This window comes from Lepeophtheirus salmonis, chromosome 10 (assembly GCF_016086655.4).
Source record: "Lepeophtheirus salmonis chromosome 10, UVic_Lsal_1.4, whole genome shotgun sequence".
Lineage (NCBI taxonomy): Eukaryota > Metazoa > Arthropoda > Copepoda > Siphonostomatoida > Caligidae > Lepeophtheirus > Lepeophtheirus salmonis.
In genome coordinates, this window is record NC_052140.2 from 14,940,382 (window position 1) to 14,962,668 (window position 22,287).

Below are 22,287 nucleotides of genomic sequence, written 5' to 3' on the forward strand. Positions count from 1 at the left end.
TCAAAGGGCCTTAGAAATTTAAAAAAACAAAATACCTTTATTGATTAAAGCTAGATGTAAATGAAAAACAGTAATATTTGAACAACAAAAATATTACGAACATTTGAAATGTCACTCAATATGCGTCATATGCCCCCCCCCCCTACACTAATACATTTTTAGCCGAGGCCACCTTTATACAAAGCATGCGTTCTATATATGTGTCGACTGAAATCAATTCTCCATCTTCCTACGCCTCCACTTCTCTAGCCTCCCTTAATGGCCCACTTTGAAAACCATTGTCTTAAGCAACCTTAGTTTTCAGGAACCCAACTGAAACTTGAGACACTATACACTCTGCGTATAAGGTAGCTGCACCCCTGTTTGTCCCCTTGTTTAAAGTGTATGCTACCAAACTGAGCTTGAGTAAAAAAGAACCGAGACAGATACCAAAACCGATGATATGAAAGAACCGGGACCGACAGAACCTCTGAACCTGAACCGGAACGACCTTGGTTGTTGGTTTGTCCCGAAAAGTCCTCTGAATTCATTTTTTCATTCACTGAAAAGTATTTCAAAGGAGATGATTACGAACCACATAACTCTATCTAACTCATCTGGTTTGATGCTTATCGAAAAATTACGGAACAGATAGGGGATTAATATAAATGCCATGGTGATTTAAAAAAAAACATTCAACGCCTTCGATTTTCCATCACACATTGTGACTGTTTATAGGTTCATTACAAATTCGCTGCCTACAAATAGCAGGGTTAAAAATTATGGTAAATCCATTTGCAGGCTGTGTGAAGAGGCTGTTATTCCTGAAGTGTCATAATTCTCTAACTGGAAGAAAGATACTTAGACAATTTACTTGTTCTCATACTTAAGGAGAGCCACTATTATTACACTGAAATTTGTGTCTACAATTTTGAGACTATTATCGATTGTCAATAAGCCAAAAGCTCTGGATGGAAATTATATTGTTTATGTATGGTTTATTTTAAATGATAAACTAATTTCGGAAAAGTAAATACTTTATTTCAGCATTTTAACACATATGTATTTTTAAATAACTGTATTTTAATAATTTTAAATGTTTAGTTGTTTTTTTAGGGGTAATTAATTCTGTTTCGGTTAATTTAATGTATTTAGTTTGAGGATAATAAACCCCATAACTCCGGGCCAAAAAAAAAACTAAAAATAATAACGATGTGCTTTAACGCATAATTGAAACAAATTTGGAAAAGTGAATTATGGAAGGTAAGCACTGAGCATAGTTTTAGTCTACCTGGGAAGTGGCGTATTCGTTTTACATAGAACAAAAAGTTGATTGGATCTCTGAAGCTTGAACGTCCTTATTGAAAGAGCAGCCATCCTCGTAGGATTCATGGAGGCTAAATTGATTCTTTTTTAATCAGATGAAAAGTCAAGCAAAGTGGATGAAATGATGAATAATCTAATTTCTACGTTTGCAAGGTTATTTTCTAAGGATTCCGGATATGAATATTTCATAAGTCTTGAAGAACTTAAATTAGTATAATTTTCTTTCTTTATAAGAATAATGAATATGTTTCAGCTGATGAAAAAATGCTCTCACTGTAAATTTTTTATTGATGCAACTTATACTCAGTGTCAAAAATACGGTAAATCAAATAATTGATAGGGAAAACCTTTATGAAATGTACAATTCATTCAATTCTGATCGATCACAAAGTTGAGATTATTATGGAAAAATATCTTATCTATAGAAATGTTTTAGTTAATTATCTGGCTATAATTTGTTCGTTATGAATTTATTATAGGATAATAACATTTTTTAATACATATTAGAGTCTATTATCTATTATACATGTAATAAGACTAGACGTTAGGGAAATATGTTTTTAATAGGCAATAAAGATTTAAGTCCTTTCATTTGTTGATCCCATTTCGACAAATCCAAGTACTCCGTTGTAGTTAACAATTTTCCTTTATTTAAAAAGAAAAAAGTTTTATTTATTCTTATACAAAATGAACGACACAAATTACTTCGTAATTCTTTAGTATAGCTATACATATATAATTGTGTATGGTAGCCAAAATTTCGTCCTCAAAATAAATAAGATGGCCAATATATGTATACGTCATGGCTCTGGACTAAAAGTGTAAGAAGTGACATTTGGTAATTCTTTGTTTTAATATATGAAAGAGTGTTTTTATACCTATATCATATTTGACATACTTTTAACATATTGGTTTTGGAAATGTAAGTAAATAAAAGTTGATATTTAGAAAAGTGTTAGAAGTATATCACATATGATATATAAAAACACTTTTTTATATATTAAAACAAATAATTTCAAAATGAAACTTGTTACACTATTCCTCCAGGCCAACAATATGTTGTGTACATGTTTCAACTTGTTAAAGGAAAATTGTACAAACATGAAATGAGATGAATGATTTTAAAAGAAGGATTTAAAGTACTTGGAATGAGAAAGATCGAATATATTAATGGTCTCATTTTTGATAACTTTAATACAAATTACTAACATATAAGTTTCCTATGTCACAGTATAAACTTCAAATGCCCAGAGTTATATAACTCATAAATATATAATAACCATTTAATTTTAATACATAAAGATGAAATGAAAGTAAAAATTAACAATATGTAAGTAATTAGAAAGACTGGCATTAAATGATGCATTTTAGGACAAAAAATTGCAGCTTGTACTGACATTGGGACTTGTAGCCATTACCATTGACTGGTTCTAGATTTGTACTTTTAATTTACATTCCCTGAAAAGCCCAAGGAGTAAATTACACCTTCCAGCCAGACAGTGCACCAGCCATGATGTCTTGGCTACAAAATGTTCTTACTTTGGAGCCCGGATTTTGGGCCTGCAAACAGCTTGAACTTGAGCACATGCAATATTTATGTCAGGGGGAGGGTCGAGAATGGGTTTGTGGAGACCTTGAAGAAGTCAATTACCCGTAAAATGGGGAAAATGGATCTGTGCGAGATCACTGTCACCTTCCTAAGCTTCCAGTGCCGTGTGGGTGAGGTTATAGCAAGAAGCGGATTTTATTATAAATAATTGAATGTAATTTAATTTAGGCTTCAAAAAAATAAAATAAATATGGTTCTACTCCTTCTAATCTGTTCGTTATAAGGTTTCAAATATTTTCCCAATTTATCTGGAACACCCTCTACATACGACGAGGGATTAACAAGAAATGGTAATCCTGTCCTTTTGGAAACGGAGTATAAGTATAGTACTATACTTATTCTTCTGTTGTCTTGTTACTTTATTTATTTATTCAAAAGAATAAATTATAAAATAGCCATGACGTATCAAGCCAAAGGAGGGAATCGACAACAAAATATATTGGGTATTTTTGTGTTGGCCATATATCCCTTGAATTATTGAGAATTATTCATAACTTAACACGAGCGAATTCAAATTCCCCAATCAACTTTACGAACACTAATAGGAGGAAACATAAGCAAACACATCAACAGCTGACAATAGAGTAAGGTATACATTTTATATCAGTGAGATAACACCATTATGCTTCAAAGAGCGGCTGACACTAATATTACTAACGTATATGATTTGTTAAGGGCGTCTGCAGGTGGAGGGCGTGAGGGGCTGTAACATCCCCTTCCCCCAAAAAAAAAAAAAAATTAAAGAATTTTTTATTCGTACTAGAAAATTTAATATTCGATTTTTTTTTCAAAAGATTTATATTTGAAATTTAATTTCAAATTTTGCCAAAAAGTTGAATCCTCTCAAGGTTAATAAAAATACAAGATTATACCATAACGCGTCTAGGACTGATGTTTGACTTCCACACCCCTATTAATATTGATGACGTCATAGTAGATGAGCTGTTGCGTATTTTCTTCAAATCTGTATTTCTTACACAACAGTCGGTACATACATTAAATTAAAAATTCTAGCAATAGTGACGTCATATACTAAGAGTGGTTCTGTGTTTTGTCAAAATCTACCTGTCTTGCCCAGCAGTCCGTACAGTGCATCAAATTGAAAATGATAGCAAGCCCGATTAGATGATTGTTTAAGCTTGTATTTTTATTAACCTTGAATCGTCTGTGAATAACTATACATTTTTGACATTTTTCTTCGCAAAAATTTTATATTTGAAAATTTTTTTTTCAAAAAATTTAATATTTGAAACGTAATTTTGAAAACTTTTTACCTCAAAATTTAATTTTCGATATTTTTATCAAAAAATTTTATTTTTTGTAAATAGCTTTGGATTTTTTTCCAAAAAATTGTAACTTATATATATTTTTTTTCTTAAATACAAAAACCAAGGCCCCAAAGTATAATCCTGCGGACGTCCTTGATTGTAGAAATGATTTTTCATTTTCCAATAGAGATTATATTTTTTCTTTCGTATAAAAGATACTTCAAATGTGTTTTGAAACGGTTTCTTTTTTCCCCCCTAATGTTTTTGAGCTCTTAAACCAAAATACATAAATTGAGTAGCATGTGAGAGCTACAAAATAATCGGAGTAGTAATATTTAACTACATCTTTTATCTTACATATGTAATTTTATGTTAATACCATTACTTAGTACATTGGAATCTAATTAATCGATCTGGAATATCTTAAAATGCTTGCAACCGTCTTGTGTGGGGTAATCTATCTATCCATTTATATACCCATAAGAGGCATACCTTGGTTTACATACCATTATATACTTTTATTACTTGGCATGAATTTTTTTTTTCATTAATTTCACTTTTAATTCTAATTAACAATCCCCCCCCCCCCTTAAAGAAGAAGAAATAAATATTTTTTATCTCTTCAATGATACTACCTAAGATTATACTCTGATTGCTGTTCCTTATGCTTAGTGTTGTAAATCCTAAGCATTTTTTATCGTCAGCAGTTTTTTATTTTTTAAGGGTTTAATTATGCTTTACCAAGAAGTCCATTAAAATCTGAACAAATTGAATTTTAAATTTCAACAAGCTATGATTTATTAATTAAAAATAAAATTCCCACAAAATTAATAATATAAATAGATGCGAGTCTGAGCTTTCGTGATCATGAATGTATCCAACCTTAGCTGCAATGATGGACTAAGAGGCGGATGCGTAGATCTGTTACCCGCTGCGGATGTAGCCCTCTGTTATATCGTCCTAGTGTCTTTGAAGGCGTCGGTGTTAACTTTCTACAATCAAAGTCGGTCTTACAGAAAGAAAGAAACAATAATTATTATATTCACTTTAATATATTGTGTAGGTTTGATGAATTATGTAGCTCCAGTATTATACAGTGCAGGACTTCCCCTCAAAATGAACCCAAATGGTGTCGTCGATTGGGTTGACACCAGGGTGGTAGAGATCCTAAAGTAACCATTTTGAATTCAAAAGAACTTTTTAAGATCCTGGATTATTAATTTGAAATATTTATAATTATAGATTAGAAGAATCAAAGACCTTTAAGATCTTTGTATTTCTGCATAATTTGATCAAATGCCTATTTAAAAAAAAAAAAACCTTAAACCCTCTTTTTACCTATTATAATATAGCTCCCTAAGCGATTATTTTTCAAACAACTACTTAATGTGTAAATGATTAATGGGCTGCACTTAGCCATTAAGCTGGCCGCTAATACAGCCAAAGGACCACAAGTTAGACTTCCCTGATATAAATATATCATTTTGAGCTAAGATGAAAATCGTGCGAATTTTTTGGTTTACCATTTTTTTTTTTTTTTGGGAATAGGTAATCGGAAGAATGAATTTTCTTTTCCTCCGTTGTTATCATTATGTATATTTAAATCCTGAATACTTAACTTTCTTCTCTACTACATGATTGGTTGCATGTTATTCATTCTAAGTCCTTGTTAGACTCAAAGTAGAGTTTGGGGATCCACATCGGAGTAATTCTTGACTCTGTCCTTATTTTTTTCTTTCTCCCTTGTCAAAGCTGATTGTATCTGATCTCCTACAAAACATTCTTTGAATTGTCAGGGTTACCATGTTGATTATCGGTTTATATATATTTAATATCATGCCCATTATAAACACGATTCTTATCACTGATCATGTGCGTCGTTTACAAAAAAAATAAAAAATGTTTATGGATACTTTTGAATACTGGGGTCTTTAAACACCCCATCGACACTAATGGGTTGTACCAACAGCAAAAGGCGTTGCAGCTTACCCCTATCTCCCCCTAGCAACCTACTATGAATAAAAAAGCTACTATATTCGTTTTATTTTGAAAGGGGAATCCGTCTAATTTGTATTTGGTCTATCTTAATTATATGTTTCGCTTATAGCATCACACCTCAATGAATATTTATAATGGAAATATTTTTTGAAAATAAAAAAATCCGTTTCATTATACATATTATTCAAAAAATAAAAGGTATTTACCTATCTGTAAGTAGCTATATACTTGATTGCCCAAGGTATAAAATATAATTCTAATTATGAAATACATAGAAAGAATTGAATAATACCTTCTTCCTGAGGAGGTAAAGCTATAAGAAAAAAAAGTAATTAAATATCATCTCTACCTATTGTGTTTACGTGTATGTTTATATGAGCCAAAAATAAGGCTCATTTGTAATATGTTGGTCATATTATTATTGATCATGGTTCGTTATGGGATGTGACACATCTAAAAAAAAGATGTGGGATATCTAAATGTTGGGAGTATTTGTACGTTTTGAGGGATTTAATAAAGATGGCGTCTATAGAATATATATTCATATAATATTATTAGATAATAATGTTGATCTATTCATTTTGATGTTGCAACAGCTCAAACGACATAATTGGTGCATCAACTTAAAGACAATATTGAACAAAACTATAAAAAATGAGAAATTTTATATTCAATCTTTGTATTTAAATTTGTTTGGTGAGAATGATACTCAAAATTGTTACCTATAGGTTGGAACTTTCATTAGATTTATTAGAATTATAATGGTTCCAATATGACACCTTTTAAAAAAATGTATCATTTTGTTTTTTTGTTAGTTTATTGTGAATACAAATTTAATATAGATTCATTTTTGAGAAAAAACATTCTATATAGCTTTTGTCTTGACGATCCGCATATTTTCATTCACTTCATTATGTCAAACTTTGTCCCATAATAATGTAATTTGGAGGAAGTGCTATTTTTTTCATTTAATTTGAAAAATAATGGACTTCCTTACCAACAATTGTTTATGGAATTGAGCCAATGTATGAAGCTTAAACCAATATGAAAATGGACATAGCTTTGTTATCTATAAACTTGGCACAGCTCGGCCACATGTTGCAAGATCGTCAAGGATACTTTTGAGGTGCTTTACTTCACCCACTTTGTTCACTAGGCATTTTTGTTTCTGAATATTACTTGTTCCAGTTTATGACTCATGCCCTGATCGAGCAGCACTTTCCGCCTTACAAAGATGCAAAAAATTGAATCTACGAATAGTCTCCTCAAACGATAAAAAAAGTTCAGCAACGCAATCCTATGCTTTCTCAAAGATATGGAAACGTCATGAATACTGATGGAAAATACATTGAATGGATTACACGGTACTTGATTTTCAGAATTATGTTTTCAAAATTATAAAAAAATCTATCAAAAGTCATTTGTATTCGCTTGATATACAAAATTGAGGTATATTGTACATTTTCCTTCATTTTGGGAGTATTGTAGCCCTACAGTGATCTGGTATGTTTTAACACAGTGTTTAACTATGTGACGTCTTCAATAGGACTCTCAAGTTTCTGAATATGTTTTGATGCATGAGCATAAGAATGCAAAAAGATAGAACACTAAACTGCACTTAGAGTTTGGTTTAAAGCTTTTATGACGGATATGGGCGGCTTCCATTTGAAACATTGTGGCTTTAAATCCGACACTTAACATAATTTTTTCCTCAAAAATCTCTGTATTTGGTGTCAGCTGTCAATAATTTTCCCGTTCCACACAAATAAAAACCCTTATCTATGTAATAAACGTTTATTGGTTGTATTCGAACCAGTTCCTGTTAAGCAATGAACAATTCTAAACAACTATTATTTCTAATCATATCCTTGTTTGAAAGAATTGTCTGATTACCAACTAATTTTGGGGGTTATTTCCAATTTTTTTAAAGAAAGGTTGCAATATACAATTAAAGTAACGACGTGGTCATGTTTTTTATTTGCCACGGATTGAATTCATTTTTTTCCTTCACAATAATGTGTCTACCATATGACATAATATACAATTTCGATCAAAACGCAATTGATAAAAACGTAACATGATTTGAAAATAAATATTTTGATAATAAGAATAAAACACATTTAATTCAACAAAAAAAGAATACATATAATATTATTTTTATTTCAATAAAGTAAAGCATATTTATGACGCAATCTCTTCACCAAAAAAACATGTAGAAACAATTAAAAATAATGAATTCCCCCCTTCCTATCTCTAATTGTATATCAAATCTATCTCACAAATACTTAGTTTTAAAATATATGTATGTCTATAAATAAGCCGTATGTACAATTTAAAATTATATAATTAAAAAATACAAAATACACAACCAACCTCATCTTTGAAGTACAACGACAAACAAAAAGTTTTATTAATATTATTTTAAAGTGGTATTTCAAAAAAATATATTTATATATATTTCAATTTTATAAAGGATATTATTACTACAAAGTTATCTCAACCATTTATGCTTTTGTGAAAGTATAAAAATATATTTTATTAAAAATAGAATAGGGGTAAAAAGAAAACACGACAACAACTGGGTCTCTTTTCCAAAGAATTTAGTTTTTGTGACAAAGTACATTTGTGGTGGGTTGTTGAATGAATCCTATCAGTTTTCATCAGATGAGTAGTACATATACTCTTGTTTACTTTTTATGTATATACAAACATATATCAACGGTAGGTACATAAGTGTACTTCTTCGTCTAAACCAAAGGTTGAAAAAATACACATTACAAAAAAGAAAAAAAAGAAGGATTTAAAATATAGGTTGGGGAAAAAGTAATTTCGTATTTTTCGCTGAATAAAAAGTGTTACAATCATCCGATTTAAGTCAAATATTCCCTGTTCTGTTCGATAACTTGTTGTTAAAGAGATCCAACATAATAATAATGTTTTTTTAGTAGAAGCCCTTGTCCCTATTGGCAAAAAACTTGAACAAATCTACTTGCACAGGTCTCAATTGAGGGAAATATTTACCCCAATAGCTCATTAGCCATAGAAAATAACCAATATAGACAAGGAGTTCCTCATAAAGGCCTGTACCAGGTTTGGAGTATGTGTTTGAATTTGGAGTGTGGTTGGCTTAAGTGATTGACTTCACTATGGATCCCGTAATGTAAGAGAAAATATTTTTGAATGCTTGAATTAATTTTGTAAAATAATCCTTGATATATATACCCTGTATATAATTTTGAAAATGAGAAACCGTTATCTTGTAAAATTAATAATAAATAAATATATAAGGAAAAAATAATATCAATCAGTCCCAAATTTTCAATTTGGAAAGGAAAAGAAACACGAAAAATACACAGGAGCAACATCTACTTGATTGAAAAAACAAAAATAAAAAGTACAGAAAATTTGTATGGATCTCTAATCCTTTGATATTGGTCATTATAAGATTTCCTTCTCATCAAAGAAGGGAAATTGGATGCAAGGAAGGAGGGGTCAGGAATGAATCATGTGTATACATTATGTACGTATATATATAGACTATAGATAACTAATTCAATTTATATTCATATTGAATCAATTTTTATTTGTACATGGATATAGAAATATTGGTATATTAGTATGTATTAAAAATTCTTAGAAGAAAGAGTTTTTGTATAAAATTATCTACAGGGTGGAGATACTAAATCTAGAAAACTTAATGAATGTTTTATAACAATATATATTTTCTAAATCTAACTCAGCAATTAACAAATATTTTATTCTTACATAACAGGGTTCATAGTGAAGTCAATCACTGAACCCAACTAGCTCCAGATTCCATCAGAATCTTTATATTTTCCCCAAAACTGGCACAGGCTTTTATGATAAATGCCTTGATGATACAAGGCCAAAAGGAGTTAACGGTGTTATTTGCAAGTTTATATATAGGACTCTATCTAAAAGACACCCCACACATAGTATCAAAAAGTGAACTCTCGAGCCTCCTGGCTTTCATGACCTCATACAGAGGGTGGATTGGGGTCTTCATGTATGAAACAATCTCAATTCGCCTTTCACGGGCCTAGTAGTCACCAAGAAGTTTTTGGCGATTAATCGATTCGGTGGGGTCCTTTCCTTTTTCTTCAAGCGGAACAGGAACCTCGGATCCCTCTTTAAATTCTGCCCTCCACTTCCTGCTTTTCTGGAGAGGCCTTCTCCATCATTCTGTATCTTGACCGCTTTAAAAATCATGTTCTTGGAGCACATTACAGTGTCCATAATCCACCTTAATTCAGCATCTAGGATATCCGAGATGCGTTGTCATATGGCTTGTGCTCACTCAAGATGGCGAAGGCACATAATAATGGTCGCATGGCGTTCGAATTCGGAAGACATCTAAATGATTTTGTATTTCGTCTTGTATTGTTTTGTTCGGTGAATCTGATAAACATAATTATAGATTTCATTGATCACCTTTATTCGGGCTTTAAATAGAAGATTTCACGGACAAATATATTTAGACTACAATGGGCCGACAGAGTACTCCTTAAATAATACATTAACTGCAGCGTGCAATGTACATTGGAGGGTCAACACCTTTTCAGAAGTGTGAAAAAATTCTTAGAGTTTCAAGTCTTTGGTTATGAGTCCAAGTCCTTGAATATGTTTATCAAGTCTAGTTCGAGTCCTCAGATTTTTATCCAGCGTATTTCAAGTCCATAATTTTAATATCGGATCCATAGTGCTTTGGTTTGTCTTGAGTTCAGTTTAATTTTCAAGATCAATCTCACAAAAACCTAAAAGCATAGAGATCATGACGTCACTTGATCCTTTTCTGTCATTTTCGGCATGACGTATGCAACTTTTTTAATTAGAAAATCAGTCCTGGGACCCATCCAACACAAACATAAGCAAAAATATCTTTGATAGTAAAGTCATTTTCTGGGATCTTGTTGAATGAGCAATTTCGGGGTGTAACAGAGACCCTAAACTTATTGATGTTCTGATGAATAATTGAGTCATTTGACAAATAAATATGTACATTACAAACTTTATTCAATCTCTTCAATAATTCGTTTCGACTCTAATCCGTTGTTTGAAGAGCAGAATTACTCCCCTTTATACGATTGGATTCATATGTACTATTTGCAGGTGGTAAGGATCAGGTTTTTTTTATAAATAAAAAAAATCTACAATCCTCACGAACAAAAAAAAAAATCAAACAATCATACCATACACAATAAAAGCTCAGCATTCGATTCAAACATAATCCTCCTCCCATTTCAAAAAAAAAAAAAAAAGAAAGAGAAAAAAAAGCTATATATTTTAAAGTCATTTAAAAACTAAAAAAAAAAAAAAATCTATTAACCCTAATAAAAATAATAATAATAATAAAAAAGGGTCCCCCCCTCCCTCCCCATAAAAAATGATTTAATAAAAAATAAGCTCTTCTCATGTTAGCCGAGCCTGATAGAGATTCTACAATTGAATGGGTTAAAAGTACCTGAAAATCCCTAGTAATGATGGATATTTAATTTGAATGGATGTAACTTATTCTTCACTAGTTTGTTTGTCTTTAAATACTGACTAAAGAAGAGGAAAAAGTCATCATTATTCTCTCAATGAATATTCAAATACTCTCTCGTTTTTATTTTTTACACGTCTTTCTTTCTTTTTGCTGATCAACTCTCTCCCTCTTTCAAAACAAATGGACTACTCTGTATATATGTACATAAATACGAAGTTTATTTGTTACAATATGTAAATTAAGTAGTTGATTATAATATATTTGTCTGTTAGATGTCGCTACTCTCGCTTCTTTCTTCAGCAATATGTAATACAAAACATGCATACGTCATATATTTGTTAAGTCTTTTATTTTCGTAGTCTTTTTACCCCCCCTCCCCTGTGAAACCATCTGCCGAATTTTCATTCAAAAAATAATTCTTATACAGACTACAAAATATAAATATATATGGGGTGGGGATTTTATATCCCAATTAAGTTTACAGCTCAATATCTTAGCGACCTCTGGAACTATGCTTATAAAAAGTGCCCTTATCAGATTTAGCGTACAAAACGTTATAAGAAAAGTACAAAATCCATAAGAAATCCTCCAAATACGAACGCCATACAGCTATTAGTGTGTGCCTCCGTGTCGAGAAAACGAAAATAAATACATAAGTAGTTTTGGTAAAGAGCTTACATGGATGTTAATAGATCCGGTGTGATGCCAGAATTTTCAATTTGTAGGGTTTTGGAACTTTAATGTTTCCGAAAAACACAATGTTTAAAAATATTGCCGCCATCAGTTGTAGTCACAACCTCCACACGGCGCTTGAAACTTCTTGGACATGTTGTCCCACGCAGCCACAATAGAGGCCTTCAACGAGTCCACACTTGAGTAGGGAGTTCTGTTGATCTGTTCTGTGAAGATAACATGTCCTTGGACCAAAATCCGTCCATATAGATGGCACATAACTTCTGGCGTTTGGATAATGTTTATGACGGTGCACCATCTTGTGTACAAATATAATTTATCTCTAGGTAGCTTTCCTTCAAGCAAAGCAGGATGATGTACTAGAACACTTTGTAGTAGGAGTCTTGGTCGATTTTCTCCCTGGTGCTGAAGAAGAATGGGACATATTTTTGGAATCGGATCTCACAACTTTAAGAAACATTATTTCAGCCGGATATTTTGTTTCGTACACCTTGTGAACCTCTTATTTTACTTTTACAAGACAACGGGCATTGTGCCGGATGTATACTTGATCCCATGTGAAAATCTTCTTTTGTGAGAAAATTTTCACTATGACCCAGTATTTTTGATCCATAAGAGGAATTTATTGTACCTCTCAAGCCCTCTCAGCTTCAAAGATTATGTTAGAAGGTGGCATCCCGATGGTCCTCTCAGCCGTAGAGAACGATGCATGGATTTTGTTGGGTCATTCTTGATCCTCATCCCCAGAGTGTCCAGGAACTCAGTAGCCCTCTTAAAATTGTTTACCCCACTACATGCTTCTCTTAAGAGGTCTTTTCCGTTTTGGCAATTTTGAGCGAGGCTCCTGAAGCTCTTCACCTGTCCACAATCTTTTCTACACCAATTTCTGTGCCAATAAGACTTGATCTGCTGCCTTTTTGCATCTTTCTTATTCATGATAAATAACTAGTGAAATGTTTATGATGGTTTTTTATGCACGAAATACCAACAATGAAATGTTAAAAAACTATTCGCAATATATCCTCATTATAATGAGAAAAGAGAGTTTTTAACCAGTCCTTTTTTTCTTAATAACCCAGTATATGTATTAATAGTATGGCTGGGAAAGGTTGGTAGCCCTGCTTTTATTTGTATGTATGTAACTACTTAAAATTGGATATGATAAATACCTTCCAATAAGGAGTAATATATATTTTCTTCGAAAATAAAGCTATATGAGATATCAAAACATTACTGTTGACTTAGATTAATATGGAATGTCTTTATGATAAAAGAGTCACGGAAAAAAAAGCTAGACGCACATAAACACAATTTTTTTATTATCCTTTGATAAAAAAAAAACAAAAACAATGTCCTGCCTTAACTTATTACATATATTATATATAGGTATTACGATTTATCTACAGTTTTCTCGGGATATTTCGTTGGTTTTTTACCTACTGGGAAATTCCCGGGAAATCCTTTGTTCTATTGCATTAGTTTTATTTAATTATATATATAGTAAATAAATCTATGTTACTTCTTATTGGAAGGTTTTAATCATTTCCAAGTTTTAATACATAGTTCAATAAATCCTTAAATCCTACATATTAAAGACTTACTTGGCTTAATTTTTTTTTGCAATTGATGCTTTGTAAATGACAAACCACTAAAATTCTCGATTGATGAAACTTTAATTAAAAATCTAAAACGTTCCCAGCCCCTTTTTACCTATACTTCATAAATATATCAGCATATATGTACACAATAGGCCGGGGTTTGTTTTTCAACTTTTTTGAATTTCGATTACAGCTAGTTCGGAAAAGTTGTGACATGGTAAAAAAATAACCTAGGCAAAATTCCATTGCTGTAGGATGTCATTTTTAGATAGCACGTCTAATACAATGTTTAAAAGGATATAAAAGTTTTTTATTTAGTAGATTAAAACTAAAATGCAACATTTATGGTTTTTTTGGATTGTTTTACTATAATGGACATTATTTTAATTTTTTTCTAAAGCTACCCTATGGAGAAAAATGAGAGAACATTTGCTTTTTCCTTTGTGAAAATGTAAAAAAATAAATAATTGACTCTATTCAAAAATAATCAAAATTCCAAAATAGTTGAGAAAGAAACCACCTTAATATACAATCATATTAATCACTTAATATATACATAAGTATTTTTTCTTTGCTGTGGGTCGAAATGGGGTATAAAATTCTAAAAGCTGGATCCAGGGGCTCTAAAAAGCAAATTTTTGCACTCTTAGGTATTAATGATAATTATAAAGCATATGAGAATTGATAATATTTGTTAAAGTATTTAAAAGTACTTAAGCTTAACTGGATTTGTTAATCATTTACCGTAATCTTTTTCAGCGACAATTTCCCGGGAAAGGAGGATATCTCTTTGTTACATATATATATATATATAGGTATTAAAGTGTAATATATATGTAATCAAATATAGACGTTGATATGTAATCATATATTAATGAAATTATTATACTAAATGAAATATATAATATTTTTCATACCTTCCTATTATTGTAATAAAGGTAATATATTAATAGAAATGATATTTCGTGATTCTATCACACAATTGATGCCTTCATTAGGGGGAACAAATCGAAGGAATTTATGTCACAGAATGCTTGTGTTTTAATATATTTATAGTCGTATGTATAACGAAGGAAAACGATCTAGAAAATGGACTTTTAACCCTTCTGTACCTTCTCTTCAAATTTTAGCTCGAGTTCTTTTCTAATTGATAAATTATTTTTGTTGCACAGAACATAATATTATTTAAATTGTTGTTCAACAAAAGAATCACTGCTTTCAAAAAGTATTTAGAAACTAATTAGTTGTTAACAAACACCCAAACAATGAACTAGAAGAGGGGGTGGGGAGGGGTAGAGGATACGCCATTCGAGAGTTTAATTTGGAATGAGGGAAGCTGCATTGGAGGAACAATAAATTACCGGGACAACTGTTATAATTCACTTATCTTTATTATTCAAATTATGAAAGAGGTTAAGAGTAATTTTTTTTTACAATTTTCCTATTCCTCTGCGCAGGATAATTCCATATATGGAAGAAATGGTAAATACTGTTCCTCAAGGCCCCAGTCTCTAATGACCTTCTTGGACAATCTCACTCGGAGGAGCGCTCATATCTGAATCCTCTTCTCGTATTGTGTGCTCATGTTGGCGACTAGGAATTTTATTTGCTTAGCAATCGACACCTAATAATGTCATCTACACTATTGCTTATAGGAAAATGGCAAGTAAATGACTCTTAAACTATTAAAATTTGCATAATATAGATGATTAATTAATAGCGGTTATCCCGGTAGTTGCAATAAGAATGATATAAAAAATAAAACAAATCATATATCTCATGATTACACTGAAAATTATCCTTTCAACGATGCTGGAAAAACCCGTACAACCTTTCATCTACCCCAAGTGGAGTAGGAGCTGTTCAATCTTCATGGGGATCTTTTGTCAAATGAAAATTTGCTGTAGAAGATAAATATGTCAAAGATGAATAAGAAATAAAGAAAGTGCCAATTCTTTAAAATTCATGATCATGGACTTGAAAGGATTAGCCTGAGCTGTTTCTTCAACTCATCCAGGTCCATTTTGGCCTTTTAGATAGAGCCTCCTTCAACGATTTGGAACTGCTGAGGGGGTAGAAGGTGGTCCTGGAGTACGGGAATTGAAATTTGTCGATCACATTCAAGTGTCATTTTCTCGACTTGGAAGTAAGCTAAGGACATTCAGTTTGTTTTGTCTTGTAACTAATTGTTTATGCTCTAATATATTGCAATATGAATCAATTTCAACCTTTCATTAATTATTAAATTATTGTTTAGATTTTAATAGAACACCCAGTATGTATTAATGTTATAGGGTTAAAATTTAAGCCATTAGGGTTATATGAATTAATCTGTATTAACAGTTATGACACAAAATAAAACTGTTCTGATTTATAAAACTTGCTTGATTGCTTTTTGGATAGGGAAGCTATATTACCGAACCATATTGTAACATACATGTAACCCTGAAAGACTAAATATGTCCATTTTAGACAAAGATTCTTATTGAAAACCCAGTAGATATAAGATGTTAAATTTGATCACTGTTTTAATAGCCTTTTTACTCTTTTTTTTAAGAAGGAAAGTTATCAGACAGAGATGACATGATAATTTATAAATGACTCATACATATTCAAGGAATACAACCCAAAAAATAATGGACCATTCATGGCTATTTCACTTACACGGAAAAAGGGGACAAAACCCCAATCAAAAATAAAAATTAACATTTTTATTTTCAGAGAGCTCAAAAATATAAAGAGTAAGCAGATGAACATAGATAATTGCGACTGACACATCAAACGTTTATCTTGAAATTTGCTCTATGAAATATGAATGAGTCAGTCGGAGGAGTGACCCTAGATCAGGTCTTTGTAAGTGTTTTTTTTTTTTTTTTTTACATAAATACTTAATGCACGGGTTGAGTGCTAATCAAAAATTCTGTGTGGGGTACGTAAGAGAGAGGGGGGGGTGAATGGAGGAGGGGGGTTGTGATCGTGACACAAGGTGTAAATGATAGAAGGGATGTAGGTTTTTATTTTATTTGATGATATCCATTCTCATGGGAGTTTTATAAAAAAAAAATAATGGGAGTTTTATAAAAAAATAATACAAAAATTGCACAAAACATATTGTCCACTAACTAATCGTCAAAAAAATCAATATTTTGGAAAGAGAAAGCTGAAATATTATTGTTATTCTTCCTTTTATTTCAACTTTTACACATCTTTCCCTCTTTGATCTGAGGGCTTCTATATATACATACATAAATATAAGTGTATTAGGGTGGTTTATAAAATAAGACTCATGTATTTCAAAGATCCTTTTTGTAAAAAATATCACTCAACTTCATAAAATCGACTCTCCCTTAAATAGTTATGTAACTTAGATCTATATGTGAATCGGCAGCAATGCTGCAACTAATTATTAGAGATGCTACTTCTCTAAATCTGGAGTATTTTAACTCTAGAAGGGCTACCATTGCGTATCACTTTGATGGGTTATTTCAACATCAATTCTAAGAAAATAAATATTATAAGAGATGTTCAAATGAATCCCAGCCATTGTAGGCTGTAACGTTTATATTTTGCAGTTATGTATGGGCTTACATATTTTATAATTGCTTTAATTTAAGTAATGGGCATCAGTGTTATTACTTGCACCATAGAAGTTGAATGGAGGTTATGTTTTTGCTTTTGTTGGTTTGTATGTTAGTCATCAGGATTCAGGCAAAAACTACAGATCAATTTAATCAAACTTGATAAGAAGATTATATAGGGTTGCAGTAAAGGGCCATTAAATTGAGGGGTCAAGGTCAAGTTACCACAAAGCGTAAAAAATGCATATTCGACCATAACTTTGGAATAAATTGAGATACAATTTTAGGCTGAGGTTTTGCACACTCTAGTCTATGTTTCTAAACAAAGCAAGTAAGATATACAACTCTCCAAATGATGTCCTTATTTATTCTATAATATAGACATGTTACTTACATGGAGAGGACTGTGAAAAATGGTGTTACGTCACCACGCTATGGACTGTTGCACCACCTTGCGAATAAAATATACTTTTTAGTTTGCTCATTCCCTATTGGTGAAATTAGTAAAGTAATTAAAGTACAATTTAAACTGAAAAAGAAGTATATATTTAGTGTTGAAGATTTAAATATTGGGCCCAGGAGTGGGGCCATTCAGGAGCTGCAACAATTTTATAAATATAATGACTGCATACTAAGTACAGGAGGAATGATTATGATTTGTCAGACCCCTAAATATGTTCAATTTAAGCTGGAAATTATTGCCATTTCAGGGTTTCCAAAAATTACTTATCCGACGCCTCAGATCTATGTACACATTGTATCAGGCTACTTGTATTTTACATTATATATTTTAATAATAATAATTTTGAAAATTAAGCAATGTAAGGTTCCGTGAAAATGCTCCAAAATCAATTGTACTTAAGTTGATTATTTGATGAATTTTACTAAGTCAATAGTATTTTAGAGGGAGAAAGATTAACCCACCATAAAATATTTTTTATATCCAATGTATTGAATTAGTATTTATTCATAAGAGGTAAGTAGTCTAATCAAACTTATTTATGTTTAATTTAAGAGCTTTTCACGTAACCTTAATTATTTTAATTGAAATAATACTGAAAAAAAAACGTATTTAAAAAAAGGCTTTACAGGCCATAACTGCAATTGAAAATTTTAATAGTCATTTTCGTGTATTATCCCTTAAATAACTATTATAAATGTGTACATTAGTCGGCGAGGGATAATTTTGGTAGATGGTGATATCATTAGTGATGAAAATTAGGTCTACTAAATTAAATTATATTCAAAACCTGATCGAACATTCGACCGTGCTCATACAAGACGGAGATTAACCCTTAGGACTTGTGCCAGAGTTTTAATTGTAAGTCAATGTTGGACTCATAGTAGAATTGAGGATCGACATCAGTGCCATTCTTGTCTAGGTCTTTATTACTTTCCTTCTCCCCCTTCTTCCTTGTTACAGCTGATTGTAGCGTATCTAATAAAACCTTGTGACAGCTAAGCTGCAACCATTTACATTCTGTAAATGGTTATGGTGGTCATGTTGACTTTTGACTTCTTTTTTTGGCCATTCCCAAAAATAAACACGATTTTCATAAATAGTTATGAATATGGATGAAGTAACTTCCTTAGTAGTTGATATTTCGTTTTTCTTTAGGGTTGAACCACCCTAATCTGTATGTATGTACATATATATACCCGTATATGTATTAATAAATATTCTCAACATGAATTGTGTGAAATAGAAGAAGAGAGGAGTCGAAAATAAAGAAAAAAAGAAAAAGTAAGGAAAAAAAAAAAAAAAAAACATGGACGCGTAAAAATTAGGAAACAAGGAATGCTCTCTGGCTTTCCAAAAAATAATAATCATCATCTTTTTATGCTTTTCTTTTTGTATTCCATTTTTTTTTAAATGTAGGTTGGTCAAAATAGTATCACAAAGATACTATAATAAGATACTATGATAAGAAAAAATCTCCTCGTTTTGTCATAACGTCTCATTATGAAAAGAAGCATAAAGTACATGCTCTATCAACAATAAATCACAAAAATTTGACTTGTTCAAAAATATTTCAAATTCCATATTCAAATCCAGTAATAATTGACAATTTTCTCACGAATCTGTCATTAATTTTTCCCTATAAAATGGGGTTGTCGATAATTTTTGTATTTTATTTTCTTTGAATAGATTTGAACTTACTTTTGCTTAACAAAAAAAAAAATGTACGAAAAAATAAATTCATTTTCTGAAAAAACATTTTTTGATCTCAAAAAATGTGCTTATAATATCTTGGACGACAAAAAGAAATTTCTTATTTCCCGCCCTTTTTTTTTACAAAGTATATTTTTTTATACCTTATTCGATATTTATTGATTGAACATATCAACTGATTTAAGAGGGTCGAACATTTCTTATCTTAATTTTAGACATCTTCAGAGACTCTACAACTTAAATGCCTGAACAAAAGTTGGGATTTGCTGAGAACTTAATTTGTTCGGTTTGGCAGCCACCGTATCCAAAACTGTAACTGTACCTATTGTGCGTGTGAAGCTTTTACTCCAAAATCAGCATGAAATGATGAAACCAGGTCGTTTGGATAAACCTTTTACTAGAGTAGTGGATTGTACAATGCAACCCCTGATGAGTGAGGGTACGATCCCTTTCTGGAGAGGGAATCTTGCTAACGTCCTTTGTTACTTCCCAACACAGGCCTTGAACTTGGCATTCAAAGTCACCATAAAGGGCATCTTCAAAACGGCAAGGATGCTCCTCAGACAGAGAAGTTTTCAAAGAACATTATCTCTGGAGGATGGGCCGGATCCTTGTCATTTACCTTTGTTTACTCGTTGGATTACACCAGAACAAGGTTGGCCAATGATGTCAAAACAAAGGACAGTAAGAGTGTGTTCAACGGTTTAATCGATGTCTTCACAAAGACCGTCAAGTCTGATGGTATCTAGGGTATTTACCTAGGTTTCACCATCTCCCGTGTGGGTATCTTCATCGATCATGATATGTACTTTGGTTTCTACGACATCCTCTTGGAAAATGAAGCTGGTATTTTCGCTTCCTTCTTCTTCGATTGGTTGGTCACAATTACTTCGTGACTCATGTTCTATCCTTTTTATACAATAAGACGAAGTATGGTGATAACTTCTGGACTAGCCGTCTAGTAGAAGGGAGTCATGGAATGTGGTATACAAATTCTCAAGAACGAAGGATTCATGTATATGATGATAGGCGCTGGAAACTAAAATTCTCAGAGGTGTCGCTGGTAACGGTGTATTGGCTGGACTCCACAAATTCAAAACTCTTTTCTTCCAATGGCTCTTAGACATAAGTTAAGAAACATTACATGCATTTTATCATATGAGTCGTAGATTATCAACCCATTGGATTCATTTTTTTCTTCGCATGTAATAGTTCATTAAATTAACTAAACCTGGATCAAAAATGGATAAATATACTAATAAATCTAAAGGCATTATCAAGATCAACAATGGAATATATTCAGATTAAATGTGTTAAATGATCATGCTGAAAAGTATGTACGATGGAATGAAGATTCAAAGGAATATAAAGCAGTTCTATTAATCTTGGGGTGTATAATTTCCTAATTCACTAACTATGTATATGTTAAAAGCAATTATATTTTGAGGACTTTGTTTGGAAATTCCGGGATAACGACTTACATAAATAAGAAAATACAGTCATTCTAATAGGTAAACAATGCTGCTTCTTACATTGTTTTACCAACCCCTTATTGATTATTTTCTCAAATGAAAAACCATTGTACAACGCGTTTAGTGAATTGGGTAAATAAGAAACCGAAAAATAAAACGTTTTTAATTACATGACAAACAAGTATAAAATATTTATGTGTTTTAATTTTATCTAACCCATACATTTTGCAAGCGTAAATATCAATTAGATTACTAAAAATGCTTGTATCAATAGAAAATAACTCTAAATCCTTACAACTTATATATTCATTAATCTGTTGTTCCATTATGTTTTACAAATAGCCAAATGATTATAATCCAATGTTCCATCATTTTTGAGCAGTCCTCAACTGCCACTCAAAGGACTCCTTTATTCTCTCATCTTATAAATCTACTTTTTTTTGTATCTTTACTTCCCTCATAGAACAAGATCAAAAAGGTTTTTATTTTGTAGATTATCCTAGAATATATTAACTTAAACATTTTTTTTTTGACTCAGCATCACCAAAGAATTGCTGACTCCTTTTTTCAAAAAAATATAAATAAACCATGGATATCTGTTTAGTTGTATTTTGCGTTTATTTTTGAATGAGTGAGATGGTAGAAGACTTATTGAATAAATTAAGGGAAGTTTTTTTATATCTAAATATGTTTATATATATATATGTATTTTTACGTTAACAAAAAGATAAAAAAATGAGATTGGGTTTACTCCTGTAATAATATTATATTATTATACACAAAAAAATATTTTAAAAAGTGTCATGATCCCCTTTTTATTTCATATCTTCCAACGAAATGTGTACCGGGTGAACACTAATAAATTCCACATTTAACAATTCAAAATCTGATGTGGTATTAATGACTGATTTTAAATTTAAATGGCTGGATATGCAGTATATATGAAATAGTAGCTGTTAGTAAAAATGTATTATATAGTAATTGAGCTAAAAATGTTGTCGTAGTGGGTCACAAAGTAATGCTACTATTTAAAAATTTAAAAAAAAAAAAAAAAAAAATGAACGTGGTAATCCTTACAATTTGATAA

The 22,287-nt window shown here is 31.2% G+C and overlaps 1 long non-coding RNA gene and 1 pseudogene across 1 annotated transcript; one reads left to right on the top strand and one right to left on the bottom strand.

Moving 5' to 3' along the window:
- Positions 1-8,320: 8,320 nt before the first annotated feature.
- Positions 8,321-11,747, bottom strand: LOC139906527 (uncharacterized). The gene is made up of 2 exons (XR_011782108.1): positions 11,663-11,747; positions 8,321-10,955 (listed from the first exon to the last, which is right to left on the bottom strand). It is a non-coding gene; the product is annotated as an uncharacterized lncRNA (long non-coding RNA).
- Positions 11,748-19,969: 8,222 nt separating this feature from the next.
- Positions 19,970-20,862, top strand: LOC121125571 (uncharacterized; annotated as a pseudogene).
- Positions 20,863-22,287: the final 1,425 nt, after the last annotated feature.